The sequence below is a fragment of the Bos taurus genome, chromosome 3 (genome assembly GCF_002263795.3).
Source record: "Bos taurus isolate L1 Dominette 01449 registration number 42190680 breed Hereford chromosome 3, ARS-UCD2.0, whole genome shotgun sequence".
Taxonomy (NCBI): domain Eukaryota; kingdom Metazoa; phylum Chordata; class Mammalia; order Artiodactyla; family Bovidae; genus Bos; species Bos taurus.
Window position 1 is genome coordinate 109248273 of NC_037330.1, and position 19113 is coordinate 109267385.

Consider the following 19113-nt stretch of genomic DNA (forward strand, 5'->3'; position numbering starts at 1 on the left):
GACCTCTATTCCCTGGGATCCAGGCCACGAAATACCAGGTGGTGGGAGCTTGGCACTCTCCTGGCAGGGCAGAGGCACTGCTCTCCCATCCACATCGGGAATTATAAAAGGGGAAGGAGGTGTATTAGTCTGCTAGAGCTGCTGTAACAAAGTACCACAGACTAACTTAAACAACAGAAAAATTTTTTAATTTTTATCTATTTATTTCATTGCTGTGCACGGGCTTCTCTAGTTGCATCAAGCAGGGACTACTCTTTGCTGCAGGGCTTCTCATTGCTGTCGCTTCTCTTGCTGCAGAACACAAGGTCTAGGTGTGTGGGCTCAGGGGTTGCGGCTCCGAGGCTCTAAAATGCAGGTTCACAGTCGTGGCACACAGGCTTAATTGCTTTTTGGCATGTGGAATCTTTCCAGACCAGGAATCAAACCCATGTACCCTGCACTGACAGGTGGATTCCTAGCCACTGGACCACCAGGGAAGCCCAAGAGCAGAAATTCTTTATGTCACAGTTGTGGAAGCTAGAAGTCCAAGATTAAGGTGTCAGCTGGTTTGGTTTCTTCTAAGTCCTATTTCCTTGACTGATAGGTGACTGTTTCCTCCCTGTGTCTCCACGTGGTCTTCCTTCTGTGAATGTCCCTGTCCTAGTCTCTTCTTACAAGGACACCAGTCATATTGGATTAAGGACACCCACATGACCTCATTTTGCCTTAACCACCTCTTAACGACCCTGTCTCCAAATCTAATCACATTCTGCAGTACCGAGGACTTGAGACTTCAACATATGAATTGCAAGGTGGGAGAGACACAATCCAGCCCATTACAGGAGACAGTTAGGGAAATGAGACTAAGGAGCTACTCAGTGTCAGGACTGGGCAGAGAAAGAGACAGCCACCAGATGTCAAGGGCTCAATCAGGGAAGACTTCTTGGTGGAGGAAGAACAGTAGACAGAACTTGATGCAGACTCATGGAGACTCCAAGCAGCCCACGGGTATCTAGATCTGTGGAAAACTGGGGTAGAGACAAGGAAAATTCAGGAAGGAGAAATCTCCCAGAAAGCTCTGATCCAGAGGTTACCTTCTAGAGGAAACCCCGGAAGACTGAATTCAAGTCTCCCCAAAGTAGGGCCAGGTTTAATAGCTAATAGGCACTTTGTTCCCATTTTTTGAGAGACTTTGGAGTTTCAAGAGTATGCCATTTGAGGTGTGACCAGTCTGGGCTCCAATCAGGACTCTGTCATGATGTGCGTCACCTCGGATACTCACGTGACTTCCCTGAGCCTCCACTTCCTCATCCGTTCAGTGGGAACGATCCTAATGCCAACATCCCAGGCTTATTGTGAGACAGTTAAAATGCAATGTGGAAGCACCTAGAACTTGGCCAGTAACAGGGCTCCACAAACAGCAGTGATGGAACGTCCCTTAGCCACTTCCCTTAGTCCTGTGGCTAAGACTCTGCACTCCCAATACAGGGGGCCTGGGTTCAATCCCTGGTCAGGGAACTAGATCACGCATGCTGTGACTAAGACCTAGCACAGTCAAATAAATAAATATTTTAAAAAAATAATAATAATAAGCAGCAGTGAGATGACGAATCTGCAGGTCTTTGATTTTATAACGCCCTCCTCAGACTCAAGCCCCTGATGGAAGGGGCTCCCCTCACCATGTGCCCTTGAATCCGGGGAAACTGCCAGTTCCTACCCGGTCGGTCCTCCCCTCCCCACACAAGTCATGCCTTCCTCTCCTTCAGGTTTTGGCTCATGTATCTCCTCCCTGGACCAAGCTAATTAAAATCACAGCCCTTCCCACTCTCTGCCCTTTGTCCCAGCTTCATTTTTCTCATGGAACTCATCACACCTAACACACTCTCTATTTGACTCATTAACATTTGTGGTCCATCTCCCCAGTCTTGAGAATGATGGTTCCAGGAGTGCAAGAATTCTTATGTGGTATTCACCAACTCCTAGAAAGACACCTACATCAAAGGAAATGCTTAATATATGCTTGTCGCCTGAGTGAGTCAAGGCCAGGTGCCAATGCCATGGAGCAGGGGCTGCAGGTCCAGCCAGCTCTGCGAAGGGACCGAGTCCTTAGGTTTGTGGGAACTAGGTGAGGTGGGGTGGCACTTCCACCCTGTCTTTTCCTGGGGGTTAAGGATGACCTAGAGGTTGTGACCCCCAACCCTGCCCAGATCTCCTGGGATCAAGCCAGCCAGCTTTGCAGAGAGGATGGGAGAAGTGGCCGCTCAGGTATAAAGCTTCCAGCTGGAGCAGCTGTATCTGAAAAGTAAATCGCTCTCTCTGCAGTTTGCCCATTTCTGGCTCAGGAAACTGAAACACCTCATTTCACGGCCTCTGATTACCAGGGGGAAGCCCAGGGGTGGGGGTGGGGTGGGGGGAGGCTGCAGTGGTCTCTGCCCAAGACACACACACACACACACACACACCTTCCCCCGACTCCTGAGCTAGGTAGAGTACCACCCTCTGCACACAGAGCTAGTGACCACTAGGCCTGCTGTCCATGGTGCTGAGCATCTTTCTCAGGCCCATCCATCAGATGTATACTCCTCTGGGCACACGTCCTTCCTGCAGCCAGGGCTCAGGAGTAGACATAACCCCGGGTGTGCTCCAAGCAGTGCAGGTTCAGGGGCACACTTGAAAACACCTGTGCAGATATACATGTATATGCACACATTTAGGTTTGCACATACGTATGTAGAGTCACACCAAGGCCCACATGCTACACTGGTCCTCAGCAATATCAAAGGGCAGACTTCTGCAGAGGAGGGCTGGCCCTCACAACAGAAGGATGCTTGGAGCAGCTCCAGGCCCTGGGATCCCAGGGAGGGCTGGGACTCTGAGAGTCCCTTAGTAGAGCTGGCTAGACACAGTCTCAGTGTTCCCAGACAGGCCCTTCCAAGGATGACCCAGGACTCCCCTGTCTTCGGGCATGGCTACTGTGCTTGTGGGGCTGAGGAGAGAAGCCAGTACTCAGGTGAACCCAGAGAAAGCTAAATCTGAGCCTAGGGCCCCTAGGATACTTTCCTCGTACCTTCAGACTCTAGAGCCTGGAGAGGGATGGGCTAGGGCTGGGGCTGGGACTAGGATGGAGCTGGGCAGGGGCTGAGGTTGGGGCTGGAGAAGGAGCTGGCCTGAATTGACACTGGCACAGGGACTGAGGTTGACATTGGGGCTGAATCAGGTAGGTGGCTGCCCCGGGGAGCAGACATAAGCTCCTGAGGTCTTCAGCTCCAACAGAGCTGGAAAGTCAAGAGACAAGGCCTTGGTTGCAATTGGTCCAGGTCTACATTAAGCAGCGGCTGATGGATGACTTGCTTTTTTGGTTAATGAGGTGAAATAGGAGTGAGGCGGTGGCAACCTGAGCCTGGGGTCTGCCCTAAAACACTGACAGCAAGAGTGCCAACCCTCCAACCAGCTTCTTGCCTATCCTGGCAGAGTGGTCTTCCCTGAAGCAGGGGAGGGACAGGATGGTTCCTAGAGTGTCCGTGACTGAGATGTCAGCCTAAGGTCCTCAGACCCCCTCCACCTATGCCTATGATAAGGGCCTCCATTTCTCCCCTCCCTTACCCACCTCCTGCCCAAGACTCAGCCCTCTCACCAGAAGGGCTCTGTGTAAGCTAGAATCCACAGTCCCAGCATGGGCCAGGGGAGGCGGGGAGGAACTAGATAGAACTGGAGTCAGAAAGAACTGATCTAAACCCGACTGCCATCAAGTTGTGAAAAATCTCTTTAAAACATGAACAAACCAGCTATGTGGCCTCTGGCAAGTCACCTAGCCCACTGAACCTGTTTCCTCATCTGTAAAATAGGAACACTACCCTTTTCTTCACAGACCCTGAGGCTGAGATGGAATAACCACATTCAGCTCAGGGACTCTGGGTCCTGCCCTCCCACTCGGTCCTCCAGGGGTGGCCTTGAGTCTCAGAAGCAGGCAGACAGAGCTAGAGCATGGATCAGGGCAGAAGAGAGGGGAACCCAGCTGCTCTTCATATCCTCTCTCCAAAGCACCCAAGGTCTACTCAGAAAGGAGGCAGGACCAAGTTTAGCAGAAACTGCCCAGAGTCTTGCCTGGGGATAACAGTTAGTGTCCATACCATAGCAAGTGGCATTTTCTGAGCACCTTCTGAGCCTAGTTTGGCATGTATATAAGCACCAATGCAAAAGTCTGCCCTGTATGCAAGAGCATCCCCCAAAGAGAGGCGAGACACCGACTTAAACCACTACCATACAAGAGAAGCCAAGAGATGTGCGCCACAGCATTGCCAGGTAAAATACAGGAGGCCCAGTTAAATTCAAATTTCAGATAAATAACCAATAACATTTACTACAAGTCTGTCCCATACAATATTTGGGACACATTTATACCCATTAGTCATAGTTTATCTGAAATTCACAATAAATTGGGCATCCTATACTTTTATTTGCTAAATCTGACCACCCTAGTCATAGGTGAGGCAGCTGTGAAATGTGCACTTGGGTCAGACAATCTCAAGTTCAAATTCCAGTTCTCCCAACTGTGGACTGGGTGAGCAGGGGATAATAGTTTAACCTCTCTGGGCCACGTGGCCTCATCAATGAAATAAATTCTATTTCTTGACCTGGGTGGTATTTACATGCTGGATGCTTTATAATTACTTGTTGTACTGTACATTCATACTTAACATACTTTTCTGTGTGTCTGTTGTACTGCTCAGCAACAATAACCAAATATTAAATTTTTAATATATACTTTCAGTTCAGTTCAGTTCAATCGCTCAGTCGTGTCTGACTCTTTGCAAACCCATGAACCGCAGCATGCCAGGCCTCCCTGTCCATCACCAACTCCCGGAGTCCACCCAAACCCATCTCCATCGAGTTGGTGATGCCATCCAACCATCTCATCCTCTGTCGTCCCCTTTTCCTCCTGCCCTCAATCTTTCTCAGCATCAGGGTCTTATCAAATGAGTCAGCTCTTCGCATCAGGTAGCCAAAGTATTGGAATTTCAGCTTCAGCATCAGTCCTTCCAATGAATACCCAGCACAGATATCCTTTAGGATGGACTGGTTGCATCTCCTTGCAGTCCAAGGGACTCTCAAGAGTCTTCTCCAACACCACAGTTCAAAAGCATCAATTCTTCGGCGCTCAGCTTTCTTTATAGTCCAACTCTCACATCCATACATGACCACAGGAAAAACCATAGCCTTGACTAGATGGACCTTTGTTGGCAAAGTAATGTCTCTGCTTTTTAATATGCTCTCTAGGTTGGTCATAACTTTCCTTCCAAGGAGTAAGCGTCTTTTAATTTCATGGCTGCAATCACCATCTGCAGTGATTTTGGAGCCCAGAAAAATAAAGTCAGCCACTGTTTCCACTGTTTCCCCATCTATTTCCCATGAAGTAATGGGACCAGATGCCATGATCTTAGTGTTCTGAATGTTGAGCTTTAAGCCAACTTTTTCACTCTCCTCTTTCACTTTCATCAAGAGGCTCTTTAGTTCTTCTTCACTTTCTGCCTTATTAAATGAGATAAAGTATGTGGATGGCCCCTGGCATAGGGCCTGGTAAGTGGTCAGTTTTTTGTTTTTTGTTTTTTTTACAGAAATACAAATGTTACTAGAAGCTCCATAGGTTGTGACAGCACAGAGTAGACAGAGTCCTTCCCGCTGGAAAAATCCCTGCAGACTTCACGGAGGAGGTGATATCTGGACTCTGAAAGAGGAGCTAGATTTCATGAGGGGAGGCAGAAGCAGGTAATGTCAACACATGACAATACTGCACTGTATGAAAAGTTCAGTGATGGGAGTTTAGAAAGCTCATGCCGGCAGCTGTGAAGGGAAAGACACAGACTGGGGCAAGCTGAGCCAGGAGTCAAGAAAACTGCTGGGAAGCCAGATGTAGAGGTGACATATGACATCAACCTGGACTAGGGTGGGGCAGAAAGCCAGAGAGATGGGAACAGAGCTATGGGGGTAAAATCAGTGATATGAGGGGTTCTGAGGCAGAGAATGGCTGATGCGCCTCCCAGGGTACCAGTGCCCTAAGAAGAAATGCAAAAGAACGAAGGGATCGACTGTGCAATGGAATCCTGCCCACATTCCCCCAGCTTACTGCCAACATCTACGAGTCTCTTCCTGGATAAGGGAGTATGCTCAGACCGTACACAGGGCCGGCTGGAAGTGTCCGAAGTTGCTGACAGCCAATGACTGATGGCAGTTGGTGGATAAACCACCCCTTTTCTTCATCCTTGTTTGGGATAACTTGGAGACATGTTCTATGCTGTCTGCAGCAGAATTACACTCCAGTTGTAACAGCAGCCTGTTCACATCACATTCTGCATTGGCTCCTTTCCCTTCCCTGTCTCACTTCCCTTCCCTCTACCATTATTTTCCAGGTCACGTCCCCAATAAGCTAGGTGTGCTTGAATCCTTGCTTCAGGGTCAACTTCTAGAAAACCAAACTAAGATCTGAAACTTGATTAGGTAGTGACCTCCCCATCATAGGAACTATGCAAGATCACAAAGTACAGCGCACTCTAGCACTGAGTGAAAACCAGCTTTTATTCCTGCAAGTTCACCAGACATTTGCCCGAGCACCTAGTCAGGGCATGCTTGGCTCTGCAGAGAACATGGTCCCTGCACCTTTGCCCAGGGCTCATGGCTGGGACAGGGTCAGGATGCTGGATTCCAGGCATTCCCTGGGTCAGGCAAGACAGAGTCCAGCAAGAGAAATGTTGGGTGCATCTGTCCAGTCTCTGTTCCCTTTGGCCCACCGGCCCTAGGGTCCCCATTTCTGAGTCCTGTTCCCCACTACTAAGTGTCGGGTTTCATTAGAGTGAGTGTGAGGAGGCAAATGTGATCTCGAGAGCTTCTGCTCAGTTCCACTTCTGGGAAGGTCACTCACAAAGTGGGTTGTGAGCGTCTCAAAGCAGTTTCTGAGTCAGGAGATGTTGGGAACATCATGGCCCAGGGGGCTGGGGCAGCACTGGTCAGATCACTGACCGTGACCAGCTCAGATGCTCCCAGCCTCCTCCAGGCTCTGCAGGAGGCCCGTGGTGCTCTGTCCCACACTCAGCAGAGAGGGGCCAGGCCCCATCACCTGAGAGACCGAGGGTTGCCTCCTGGCACTGCTGCTGACACCAATGAGTCTCCTCCGCTCCAGGCTCGGGTTCTTCATGGAGACAGGCCTGGCTCTGCTGAGCTGGGAAGACTGGTGAGAAGGACCAATGTAAGAAAATTAAATCCCCTGGTGTATACTGAGAACCCACCACAGGCCAAAGTGTCTCTGGAGACTTGAACCCAGACATTAATAAGAGACCCCGGTCCCTTTGGCATCCCCCTTTGGTGAGAAATCAAGCCCCGAATGAACACAACACACAGGCCTTTTCTCTAACAGAGGTCTGAATGAGGTCCTCTGGGAACACAGAGCAGTGGGTGATCTCTTCGGTCCGACAGGCCAGGAGGGGGTTAGGGAAAGCTGAGTGAGTAGGAAGCTGGCATGACTTGTATATCCCACAAATGTTTTTTGCTTGTCTGTTGCATTCAAACACCACATTGGGCACATAGAAATAAAACAGAAAACCCAGCAAAACATCCCTGCCTTCATGGAGCTTGTGGTCTGGTGGATAGAAAGTTAAAAATAAAATTATAAAACAAAATACACAAAATGTGTCGGTGATGCATGCTATGGAGAAAAATAAAGTGGAGAGAAGGAAGCAGGAAGTGCTAGAGGAAGAGAACGTTGGCAGTTAAAGAAGAAGGTCATGAAAGGTACCCCTGAGAAGGTACAGAGAACTGGGACGGGGAGGGGTGCAGAGCAAGAGAAGAGCAAGTGCAAAGGCCCGGAGGCAGGAGCCTGCTTGGCGTTGTCAAGAAAAGGCCAGGAAGCCAGTGCAGCTAAAGCAGAGCAAGCATGGGAGGCGCAGCAGGGAGTGAAGTCAGGGAGGCCGTGGGGGCCAGAGTGTGTAAGAGCCTCAAGGCCATAGTGAGGGCAGCAGTTTTCTCTCTAAGTGAGATGGGAAGCCAGCAAAGGGGTTTTCATCAAAGGAACAGTGTGCTCGGATATGCGGATGATAGACGGGAATAGGGAGAGGAAGGACAGAGTCAGGGTGCCCCGTGATGAGCCCCCTCGATGAGGCTGGTGGGAATGGTCAGATTCTTGCTATACGGAAATTAGAGGCAACAGATTTGGTGACAGATCAGATTTGGGGATGCTGGGTATGAGAGAGAGAAAAAAAGATAAGGTTTAGGGTTGCACAGCCTGAAGGGCAGGGTACCACTCCCTGTGATAGGGAAAGCCACAGGAGCAGCTTGCCAGAGCAGGTCAGGATTTCCAAGGATGGAAGAATGGCAAGGGCTTTGGGCCTCCATGGTGAGAAAGGAAGTAAAGAATCTGCCTGCAATGCAGGAAACCAGGGTTCGATCCCTGGGTCAGGAAAATTCCCTGAAGAAGGGAATGGCTACCCACTCCAGTAGTCTTGCCTAGAGAATTCCACGGACGGGCTACAGTCCTTGGGATTGCAAAGAGTCAGACATGACTGAGTGACTAACACTGTCACACTTTGCAGGCTGACAGAACAGCACAGAAAACAGTGAACACACCCAGTATGGCCTGGGGCCCCCGTGTGCTCCTGAGGGCTGCAACAGCCTGGAATACGTGGTGCAGCCAGGGTGGGGTGGCTGGAGGCAGAGCAGGAAAGGTCAACTGAGGCCGCCTTGGCATTTGGGACTGATCCCGGGAGAGCCCACCAAGACTCCGAGAAATAGAGTGAAGAGGGTCCAATCACCGCTTAGAACAATCACTCCAGCCACTCGGTGGACCCCTCATTGCAGAGGGAGAGGCTTGAGACAGGGATTTCACAGGGCAGCCAGCCGTGGCTTGGCTGAGTGGCAGAAGAGGGTGAGCCTGTTTGGGCAGCAGTCGTGGCGGGGAGAGGAGACCTCTCTGGCAGAGACCCCTGGTGGGGAGCCTGGTGGCCAACTGGCGAGTAATGGAAAAAAGGTGTCAATGACAACAACCAGATTCCTAATCGTGGCGCTGAGTGGTCTGAGACCATATAAAGGAAAGGAGGGATGGGCAGGCATCTGGGGGTCACAGGCCATAGGTGTGACGAGGGCCAGGGACGGGCCCCAGGCTGAGCGATGCCAGCGCCCAGCTCAAGCCCAGGTACAAGAGGCCTTTCCACTCTGTCCACCAGGGCAGGATGCAGCACCGGCCTCAGTCAAATGGACCCTCAGCCCCAGAGGGCCCCAGGCCTGCGGGAGATGCCAGACTGGGCACCCAAGTTGGGGCAGCGGCTCCATTTCCAAGGTCAAGGCCCGGGCCCGGCAGGACCCCGCTCCCCTCGCTCCCATTTCAGCTGATATAAAACTAAGCGGCACTGGGCCTGCATGCTCTTCACATCAGCACAACAAGATGCTTAGTCAATAAAATAGTTGAGCCAAGTGAACTCAGCATGCGACTCCAAGAGGAGTTTTTTTCCAGGGGAAATGTTATCATTTTCCATTCCTGTTTAATGAATCATGGGAATTATAGCAACATTACAAATGGCTTTCTGTGCAGGCTATTACTTTGTTTCTGCAGGGTTCTAATGGCAGGCCCGCTTCACTGAAAGCTCAGCCTGCCCCCGGCTAAGAAGAATAATGGTATTATTATAAGCACTCCCCTTACAAGGCTCCGGCCCAGGAGGGGTGGTCACCCAGGACCTTATGAATTGGGTCTAAAGTGGGAAGCCCCGAGTGATTGATTTGGGAATTTCCCAGGGAGTCTGCACAGGGCGCTGTCTGCTGAGACCGGGCACGGCTAAGCCGTGTCTCCCAGGGCTCAGGTCAAAAAATCGGTGAGGGGGTTGGAGAGGGGGAGGATGGGTGAGCGCTTTTCCTGAACTGAGTGTGGAATGAAGGGCATGGAGGTGAACAGGCCAAATTCAGTCCTCAAGGGATGTGGGGTGCTCAGAGATGGGGACCACAAGAGCCCACTAGCCTGGTCCCTGTCCATGGAAGCTTCCAGACAAGGCAGGGACAGAGGAGAGAAGAAGGTGGGGTGGAGGCAGGCAGGCGTCCAGTCCTCACCTGTGACAGCCAGCTGAGTCAGGCGCAGTGCACAGAGAAAGCTGTAGGTGCAGCTGGCCCTTCCCCAGCCCCCGGCCCCCTCGCACTCCCAAGCGAGCATGGGCCATAGCCGGTGGCCTCCTTGAGAATACCCAATCTGCCCAGAGCAAAGGCTTGCTGCCTAGCTGTAAGAATAAGCTCCACAGTCTTGCTTCTTTTAAGCCCATCTCCTGCTATCTACAATGTCATTCCGTGCGTGTCTTAAAGGGCGATTTGACCACTGTAGTAGGATCCATTTGGGGTGGCCTCCTGGCTCACGAAAACCTGCCTGGCCACAGTTGATTGGCTTAGGATGGATCCCCAACCCAAACTGAGCCATCAGATTCTGCCCCCCACAATGTAAGGGGCAAGAGAAGTTTCACTTGATCACTGCTGTCCCTGCAGCACCTTCCTGAATCCTGCCTGTTGCACAGGAGGGGCTTAATAAATATTTATGGAACAAATGAACCAATCAACAAAAGAATGAATGAGCCTCTGTGAGGAATTTGGAATTCTTAACTGGGAAATAGAGGCTGGGACCTGTGGAACTGAGTCACATTAGTTCCAGAAGCTAGATACTGAGCACATAAGCTGCTCCCTGGAGAGAAGAGCCATCTCTCCTGACTTCCGGGATCCTTGGGGCTCCTTTGGTCCTGACCTCTCAAAGCTGCCGGTTCTCCTCTGTCACCTCTTAAACTTTGAGGTGGCCCAACACCCGACTGTAAATTCTCTCTCTTTTTAAAAAATATTTATGCATGCATGTGCTTCTTTGGCGGCCTTGGGTCTTCGTTGTGTCAAGCAGGACCTTTCATCGTGATGCATGGCCTCGCTAGTTGCGGCTGGCAGGCTCTGGAGGGTGAGGACTCGGTAGTGCTAGCACACGGGCTTAGCTGTCTCGCCGGATGTGGGATCCTAGTTCCCCGACCGGGGATCGAACCCGTGTCCCCTGCATTGCAAGGTGGATCTGAATCACTGGACCACCAGGGAAGTCCCTAAATTCCCTCCCTTGAGTCAGTCTATTTCTGTTGCTTGCAACCAAAAAGCCTTGACCAACCTGATGGGAAATCTTGCTCCCTGACACGTCCTGTTCCCCCACCTGGCTGCTTCTCTCAGAGTCATACCTATCCTAGCTGTGCCTGGGGTGGAACCCAGCTGTGCCCATGGTCACCATCACCAGCTCTTGATGGGCTCTGGCTCTGGGGCTGCAGGGACCCAGAGGCAGGGAGGGTCCACGGGGATGTGGGAGGTACTGATCTCTCCCTGCAGGGCCCTCACCGTGGACCCCAGCCTCAGATGTGGGCTCTCAGGGGGCAGGGGAGCCTCACTCAGGTCAGAGACTCCCGCTGTGTATGCCCAGGGCCCAGCGGAGCAGTGCCTGACTCCTCGACCACCTCCCACCTTGCACACACGGAGGGGAGGGACGTGATGGAATCAGTCCTGAGAAAATCTGAGTTACGAGCTGGAGCAGGAGGAAAGGCCGCCCCAGCCCCCAGAGGCTGCTGCTCTTCGCCTGGCTGGATCGAGTCTTTTCTTTCCTTTCTTCCGCCCTCGCCCTGGGCGCCGGGATACTAATTATAATGACCCGGTGAGTTACAAGACGGTGAAATTGCTTCCACCTGAGGTTGTCACGGGCTGGGGAGAAATACCAGGAATGGAAATTAAACTGTGCCAGCAGGCCTGAAGGGGTGGGAGCAGAGGGCGGGAGGAGGGGGCGGAGGTGGGAGAAGCCCCCGCAGCTTATAAAGTAGTGCTTACGAAGTGTTGGGAAGATGCGTCCTTGGCAGACACAGACTGGAGCCTGGCGGTCGGCTACTGGTCGCGGGACACAAGGTGCTGCAGCGGAGGGCAACCAGGGTGGGCAGAAGTACCACGGCCGCCTGGACCCCCACGGACAGAACAGCAGAGAGCTGCGGCGGAGGCTGGGGCGGGGGGAGACCCAGCTGCCCAAACAGACAACAGACACATACACTCCGACATGTGATCCTCCTCTCTGGCGGGCTCTGGGAGAGATGGAGGAGAGGCAAGGGGTAACCAGAGCCCAGCCTGACCTCGCAGCCACCCTGTCACAGAACCTCGCCTGAAGAAATTCTCCCCTCTCAATCCAGCCCATCTCTCCCTGGGTCCTGTCTGCCCACCAGCTCCGCTGTGACCTCTCCAGGTGGAATTCTTACAGGCTCGACCAGCAAGAAGATCCAGGATGGAGGGAGGGAGAGTCCCACCCCAAGGACGTGGGAGTCTGCATCTCTGAGGCTTATGGTCGGCTCCACGGAAACTGCCCTGCTGGGATCAATCATCTGAGTCACTGAGGCCTTCTTTTCAGGTGCCAGCTGCAGGCTGAGGTTGGCCCCTCAGGTTCCACCAAACCTTTAAGGGATGGATCACTCCAGCACTGTTTAAACTGTTCCAGGATATAGAAAAAGAAGGAAAGTGTCTAGATTACTTTTATGAAGTGAGCATAGCACTGATAGAAATACCAATACCCAAATGGAGAAACACAGAAAAATGACAGGTCAATTTCACATTAATCTCTCTGTAAAAATTCTAAATAAAAGAGTGGCACACAGAATCCAGCAACACAGGAAAAGAACAGTATATTGTGATCAAGTGGGGTTTAAGAAACACTAGGTCGTTAGTGTCAAGACATCTATTAACGTAATTTACCACATTAGAGAATCTAAGCATAAATTATCTGCAAAAATCAGAAATCATTCTTAATTTTAAAAATTCTTAATGAAATAAGAACAGCTTCTTTTCTTTTTTATTTTATTGAAGTATAGTTAACTTAGAATATTGTGTTCATTTCTGCTATACAGCAAAGTGATTCAGTTATACATACATATATTCATTTTCATATTCTTTTCCACTATGGTTTATTACAGGATATTGATATGGTCCCCTATGCTATACAGTAGGGCCTTGTTGTTTATCCACTATGTATATGATTGTTTGCATATGCTAATCCCAATCCATCCCTCCCCCATTCCCTCACCCCCTTGGCAACCACAAGTCAAACAGCTTCTTCTCAACATGATAAATTATTTCCATCTTAATCCCAAATGAGGAAATTCTAAAAGCATTCTCATTAAAGTCAGGAACAAGACTGGGACATCCAGTATCTTCACTATGACTGACTTTGTTCTGGAAACATCATCTAAAATGATTAAGAGAAATCACTTAACTATATGAAAATTGAAAAGGGTAGGTAAAATTATCATTATTTGCAGAAGACAAGCATTTATAACTGGTACAGCCAACAGAATCAACTGAAAAACTATTACCAACAATAAATTCAATAATGTGGCTAGCTACAAAATTAATGTGCAAATATCAATGGCCTTCATGTTTAAAAATGAAAGCCAGTTAAGACATATAATGAAAGAGCATAGGGTATTTACAATTACAACAAGAAAAATAAAATGTCTAGGAGTATGAAGCAAACATTTATAAAGAAAACCCGAAAATGCCACCAAGGTATCCAAAAGATGACTTGAACAAAGAGAAAGGCGTATCATTCTTGGACAGGAAGAACAGACGTCATAAAGCCATACTGGCTTTCCCTTAGTTAACTTATAACATTTACGTGTTTCAGCGAAAGTACCAAGGGGAATTTTTAATGAAACAAAGTGACGTTGAGGTTCATATGGGAAAATGAACATGCAAAATAGCCAGGAAAATTCTGAAAAGAAGAGTAATGAGGGGAGGCTAGTCCTATCAATTATGTAAGTACAGCCTAGAACAGCAGTCATTTGAATAATATGGTAGTGACTTATGAGCAGACAACCATGTCAACAGAACAGAAAGCACAAAAACAAATCCAAGAGCATGGGAGCATTTAGTCTATGAGAAAGGTAGCCTTGAAGGCACTGAGGGGAAGATGAACTACTCAGTAATGTTACTGGGACAACTGTGAAGCCACTGAGAAAATATTAAATTAGTTCCATACCACACACCTATACTAAAATCAACTCTGGATGGATCATAGATTGAAATATTTTTGAATGAAATAAGTAGCCTAGATGAAATAATAAGGGAATTTTTTCTTTTAATGATGTTAATTCTGGTGCTGGAGAAGACTCTTGAGAGTCCCTTGGACAGCAAGAAGATCAAACCCAGTCAATCCTAAAGAAAATCAAATCCAATGAATATTCATTGGAAAGGACTGATGTTGAAGCTGAAACTCCAATACTTTGGCCACCTGATGCGAAGAAACAACTCATTGGAAAAGACCCTGATGCTGGGAGGGATTGAGGGCAGGAGGAGAAGGAGGCAGTGGAGATGGCTGGATGGCATCACTGACTCAGTGGACAGAGTTTGAGCAAATGCTGGGAGACAGTGAAGGACAGGGAAGCCTGGTGTACTGCCGTCCATGGAGTCACAAAGAGCTGGACATGACAGCAACTGAACGACAACAATGCGGGAAAGGCCTTTGACAAGACACCCAGAAGCCAAAGCAAATCCCTGGTAAATCTGGCTATACATTAATAAAAATAGAATACTCCTTGCTGGCAGAAAGCACCATTAGTGAAATCAAGACAAGCATCAAACGAGGAGAAATACCTGGTGCTTATCACAAACAAAGTGTTAATGTCCCACTTGTATAAAAAAGCTCTTATGAATCAATAAGAACAAGACCTATATCATGGTAGAAAAATCACACACACACAAAAAAAAACCTACCTGATATGCTTAAATGTGGAATCTAAAAAAAAAAGATACAAATGAACTTATTTACAAAATAGAAATAGACCCATGGGCATAGAAAACAAACTTATGGTTACCAAAGTTGAAAGGGGCAAGGTGAGCAATAAATTAAGAGTTTGGGATTACCATATACACAGTACTGTCTAGAAAATAGATAACCAACAAGGACCTACTATATAGCACAGGGAACTATATTCAATGTTTTGTAATAACATATAAGGGGAAAGAATCTGAAAAAGAATGTATGTATATTTATAAAACTCAATCACTGTTTTGTACACCTGAAATTAATACAACATTGTAAATCAACTATATTTAAACTAAAAAAAATGTTTGGACTTCCCTGGTGGTCCAGTGGTTAAGAGTCCAGCTGCCAATGCAGGGGGGCACAGGTTCAAACCTTGATCTGGGAAGATTCCATATGCCCTGGGGCACCTAAGCCCATGCACCTCAACTGCAGACACCCGCATAGTCTAGAGCCCAGGCTCTGCAACAAGAGAAGCCACCAGAGTGAGAAGTCTGCACGCCACAACGGAAGGCAGCCACCACTCGTCGCAACTAGAGAAAGCCTGCGCGCAGCGGTGAAGAAGACCCAGCAGAGTCAAAATAAACAAATAAGTTTTTAATACCTGACACACTTTTTACCAATCATATGGGTGAAGATCAAAAGGCTTGCTAACACACTGTGTCAGTGAGATTGAGAGAAAATTAGCGTCTCATACATTGCTTCTGGTACAATCTCTGTGGGGGAGCAGACAATTTGGCAACATCTATCAAAATTACAAATGTATATGCCCTTTGGCACAGCAATTACACTTCTGGGAATGTTACAAAAAGATATATATGGACATGTGTGAATTGGAGAATGTACAAAATTATTCCCCATATCATTGCTTGAAAGAGCGAAAATGAATAAGTAAAAGGGGGAGGGGAACTAACAGTCCATCAACAGCTGATTGCTTAAATAAATTATGCTCTATGCTTACAATGAGATATTAGGTGGACATTGATGACAACAGGTGACAAGCAATTCCACTCCTAAGTACACACTCCGGAGAATTGAAGACCTCTGTTCCCATAACAACTAGTACACAAAATTTCATAGCAGCGCCATTCATCATAGCCAAAATGTAGAAACAACCCAAACATCCATCAACTGACAAATGGATAAACATGATATGGTAGAGCTTTAAGAATATTATTAGCAATAAAAATGAAGTACTGATATCCATGCTATGGCATGGATGAACCTTGAAAACAGTGTGCGGAGTGAAAGAATCCAGACCCAAAAGGCCACACATCATACAATTCCATTTACAATAACGGCCCAGAATAGGCAAATCCATAGAGACAGAAAGTTGATTAGTGGTTGCCAGGAGCTGGAAGGTAGAGGAGAAGTACTGACTAATGGGTTTGAGGTTTCTTTGGGGGATGATGGAAATGTCCCAGAATTAGATAGTGGTGACAGTTGCCCAACTTTGTGAATATATTTAAAAATCACTGAATTTCATGGTCTGTGAAGTATATCCGCCCCCCGCCCCGGCAAAAAAAAAAAAGGAATGAGGAAATTCTGTCTTGCTAGGGGTCATCTCTGAGATACTGTGTAAAACAAAGCACAGAGCCCTGTGGATTGCATGGTACCATTATTATTACTATATTATTATTATTATATGGTACCATGTGTGAACTAAAGAAGGGGAAAGTATAATTTATAAAAATATGTGTGAATGCCCATATATAATCTTTATATTCCAAGACTGTCCCTGGAAGGACACAGGAGACACTGGTAACACTGCCTCGTGGAAGGAGCTGGGAGGCTGGGCTGTGGTGGGAAGGAGGGTGATTTTTCACTGTGGCTACCCTTGAAATATGATAATTTATTACCTGCTCAAATTTAAATTTAATTAATTTTTTTAAATGAAAGTGACCCCTCTGTCTGTCAGAAGTGGGACCAGAAGTAATTGTAATGACGATGGGTTGCCATCATGGCCTTAGGAAGACAAAGGCTGGGGCAGAGCGACCTGTGTCCAGCTGTTTGGCTGCCTGAGTGGTGACTTGCTCCAGGAAAGGTGGAGGGATGGGCAGGGACTCTGCAAGGCCCAACAGGGTTTATGAAGAAGGGAGCCAAGGACAGAGGGAGGGTTGAGGACTGGGAGGGTCCTTCTGCTTTTTTCCTGGAGACAGGAGCCAGCTGCTCGGAGCAGTAGGAATAGCAGTGGCCTGGATGAGGAGGGAGGGCAGGGAAGCGCAAAGAGAAAAAGTGGTTGGTGGCCATGGTGGAACCAGCTGAGTCTCTGTCAGTGGCAGTAAAGTGCACGTGTCCTCCCCATGCTGAGCATAGCGTATGCAGATGGATCAGTCATGGTCCCTGCCTTCCAGGAGCCTCTAATCCAGCGGTTCTGAGTGCTGTGACCTGCCTGTAATATGTCCCTAAGTTCCCCCGTGGACAATGAACCAGGGCTGCCAGCAGTGAAACAACGTCAAGCGAGGTTCCCGGCGGCAGCACGCAGTGCTGAGACAACCTGGTTGGTGAGGGGAAGGGAGATGACCTGGGGCAACCTGCGTTACACAGCCAGGGGCACTGGGGGCCCCAGTCAGCCTTTCTCCCTTTTCCCGTGGGGCTGTTGGGAGGTAGGAGGACCAGTGGGAAACCCCTGTACCATCTTGCTTTGGGCTCCATGTCTTCAGTGCCATGTTCAGCCTTTTCTGGGGGCAGCCAGAAAGAGGATCCCATTCGTGGTTAGTCCAGGGATTTGAGGAGCCAGGGGAAATCCTCAGGGAAAAGATGCTGAGAATCCCAGGAGCGAGGGCCCCAGGGAGCCAGAAGAACTTTGTCCATGTATTGGCTGTGAGTAGAAACCATCCTGTTCTCACCTCCCTGTGACTGAAAGCCCAGATGTGGCCTGACACTGGCGGAGAAAGAGATGGCTCAAAAGAAGAAATCTCCAAGATCCCAAAAATTAATAGTTTTAAATAAATAACCATTTATTATTTTTCATGAGTCTGGGCTTGGCTGATCTCACCTGGCTTACATATCTTTGACAGATCCGTTAAACACTGGCTGGTCTAAGAAGGTATCACCTGGGATGCTTAACTCTGTTACACGTAGTCCATCATCTCCCAGGAGGCCATCTCTGGCCTGCTCTCATGGGGGTGGCAGGGGTCCAAGCGAACACTTTATCAAACTACTGCTTACATCTAGTTGGTTACTGTCCCATTGTCTAAAGCTGGTCATATGGCCAAACCCAGAGTCACAGTAGGAGGGGCTGCAAATTTGCAAGACACCAATGTGGATACAGGTAGATGACTAGTTAGAGCCATGAAGGCAGTAGATCTCTCATAATGCAAAGCAAGGAAACAGTACCTCCACCCAGGTGACAAACGGGGGGTCTGTGATATCCTCCCAAATTTACCTGTGTCTAGTTCTCTGTAGAGTGACAGGGAAGGGAAGGGAAATCAGCTCTACCACCTGGGCCTCTCCCCATGCTGAGTAACTGGTTTCATGAAAAGTATCCTTTGCTGATTCCAAGGCCCCATGCTGGCTACTGGGCCTGAATTGCTTCAAATGCCCCAAGAAGGTAGGCAGAGAAGATACAAGAATTAAGAGCATAGAGAAACCTGAGATTGAATTCCAGGCTATCATGCTCAGACTGTGAACTTGAACAAGGAACTTCACCTCTCTGAGGCTCAATTTGCTCTTCCGTTGAACAGGGATGCTAAGAGAAGTCACCCCACAGGGCTTCTGGGAAAGCTAATGATGTTGTGCACACACAGGTCTTAATACAGTGCCAGCAGTTGGTCACTGCAGTTATCATGACCCCCATATTACAGATGAGAACGCTGAGGCCTGAGAAGAAACAAGGAAAGGAAGGGTCTGCCACCCCTGCTCTCTGACCCCCAGTAGTGAGTCTCTCCCTCTGCCCCAAGGTTGGCCCAACCTGCATAGGCAGAAAAGCAGCCTTCGGAAACCCAGACAGCAAACCCCTTTCCATTGTCCCTGTCCTGACGGCCAGTTTGGGGAATATCCATGGAGGGCTTTGTGAAGGGGGCTGAGGGGAGAGGGAAGGTGTCCATAAAAGACTTCATTGTTTCCATTTGGTCCATGGCTTAGGAGAGGGCTCCTGTGTGGTTAAAAAGCTGCCTAGTGGCTTTAGGAAGATGTTCAGGCAGAAGTCCTGACACCAGGGGCATGCAAGGGGTCCCCTCAGAGGCAGCTGGGCTGGAGGCGCTGAGCCCTTCTTGAGTTGAGGTTGACCCCTCAAAGGGACACTCACCGGCCCAACGGCAGCCAGTCTGTCAGGTGGATCCCCAAATTCTTGCTGAGTTTCACCT

At 48.8% G+C, this 19113-nt stretch overlaps 1 long non-coding RNA gene across 1 annotated transcript; it reads right to left on the reverse strand.

Annotated features, from left to right (window-relative positions):
• Positions 1-6533: 6533 nt before the first annotated feature.
• Positions 6534-16320, reverse strand: LOC107132345 (uncharacterized). Its single transcript, XR_001498325.3, has 3 exons — positions 12252-16320; positions 11836-12080; positions 6534-11712 (listed from the first exon to the last, which is right to left on the reverse strand). It is a non-coding gene; the product is annotated as an uncharacterized lncRNA (long non-coding RNA).
• Positions 16321-19113: the final 2793 nt, after the last annotated feature.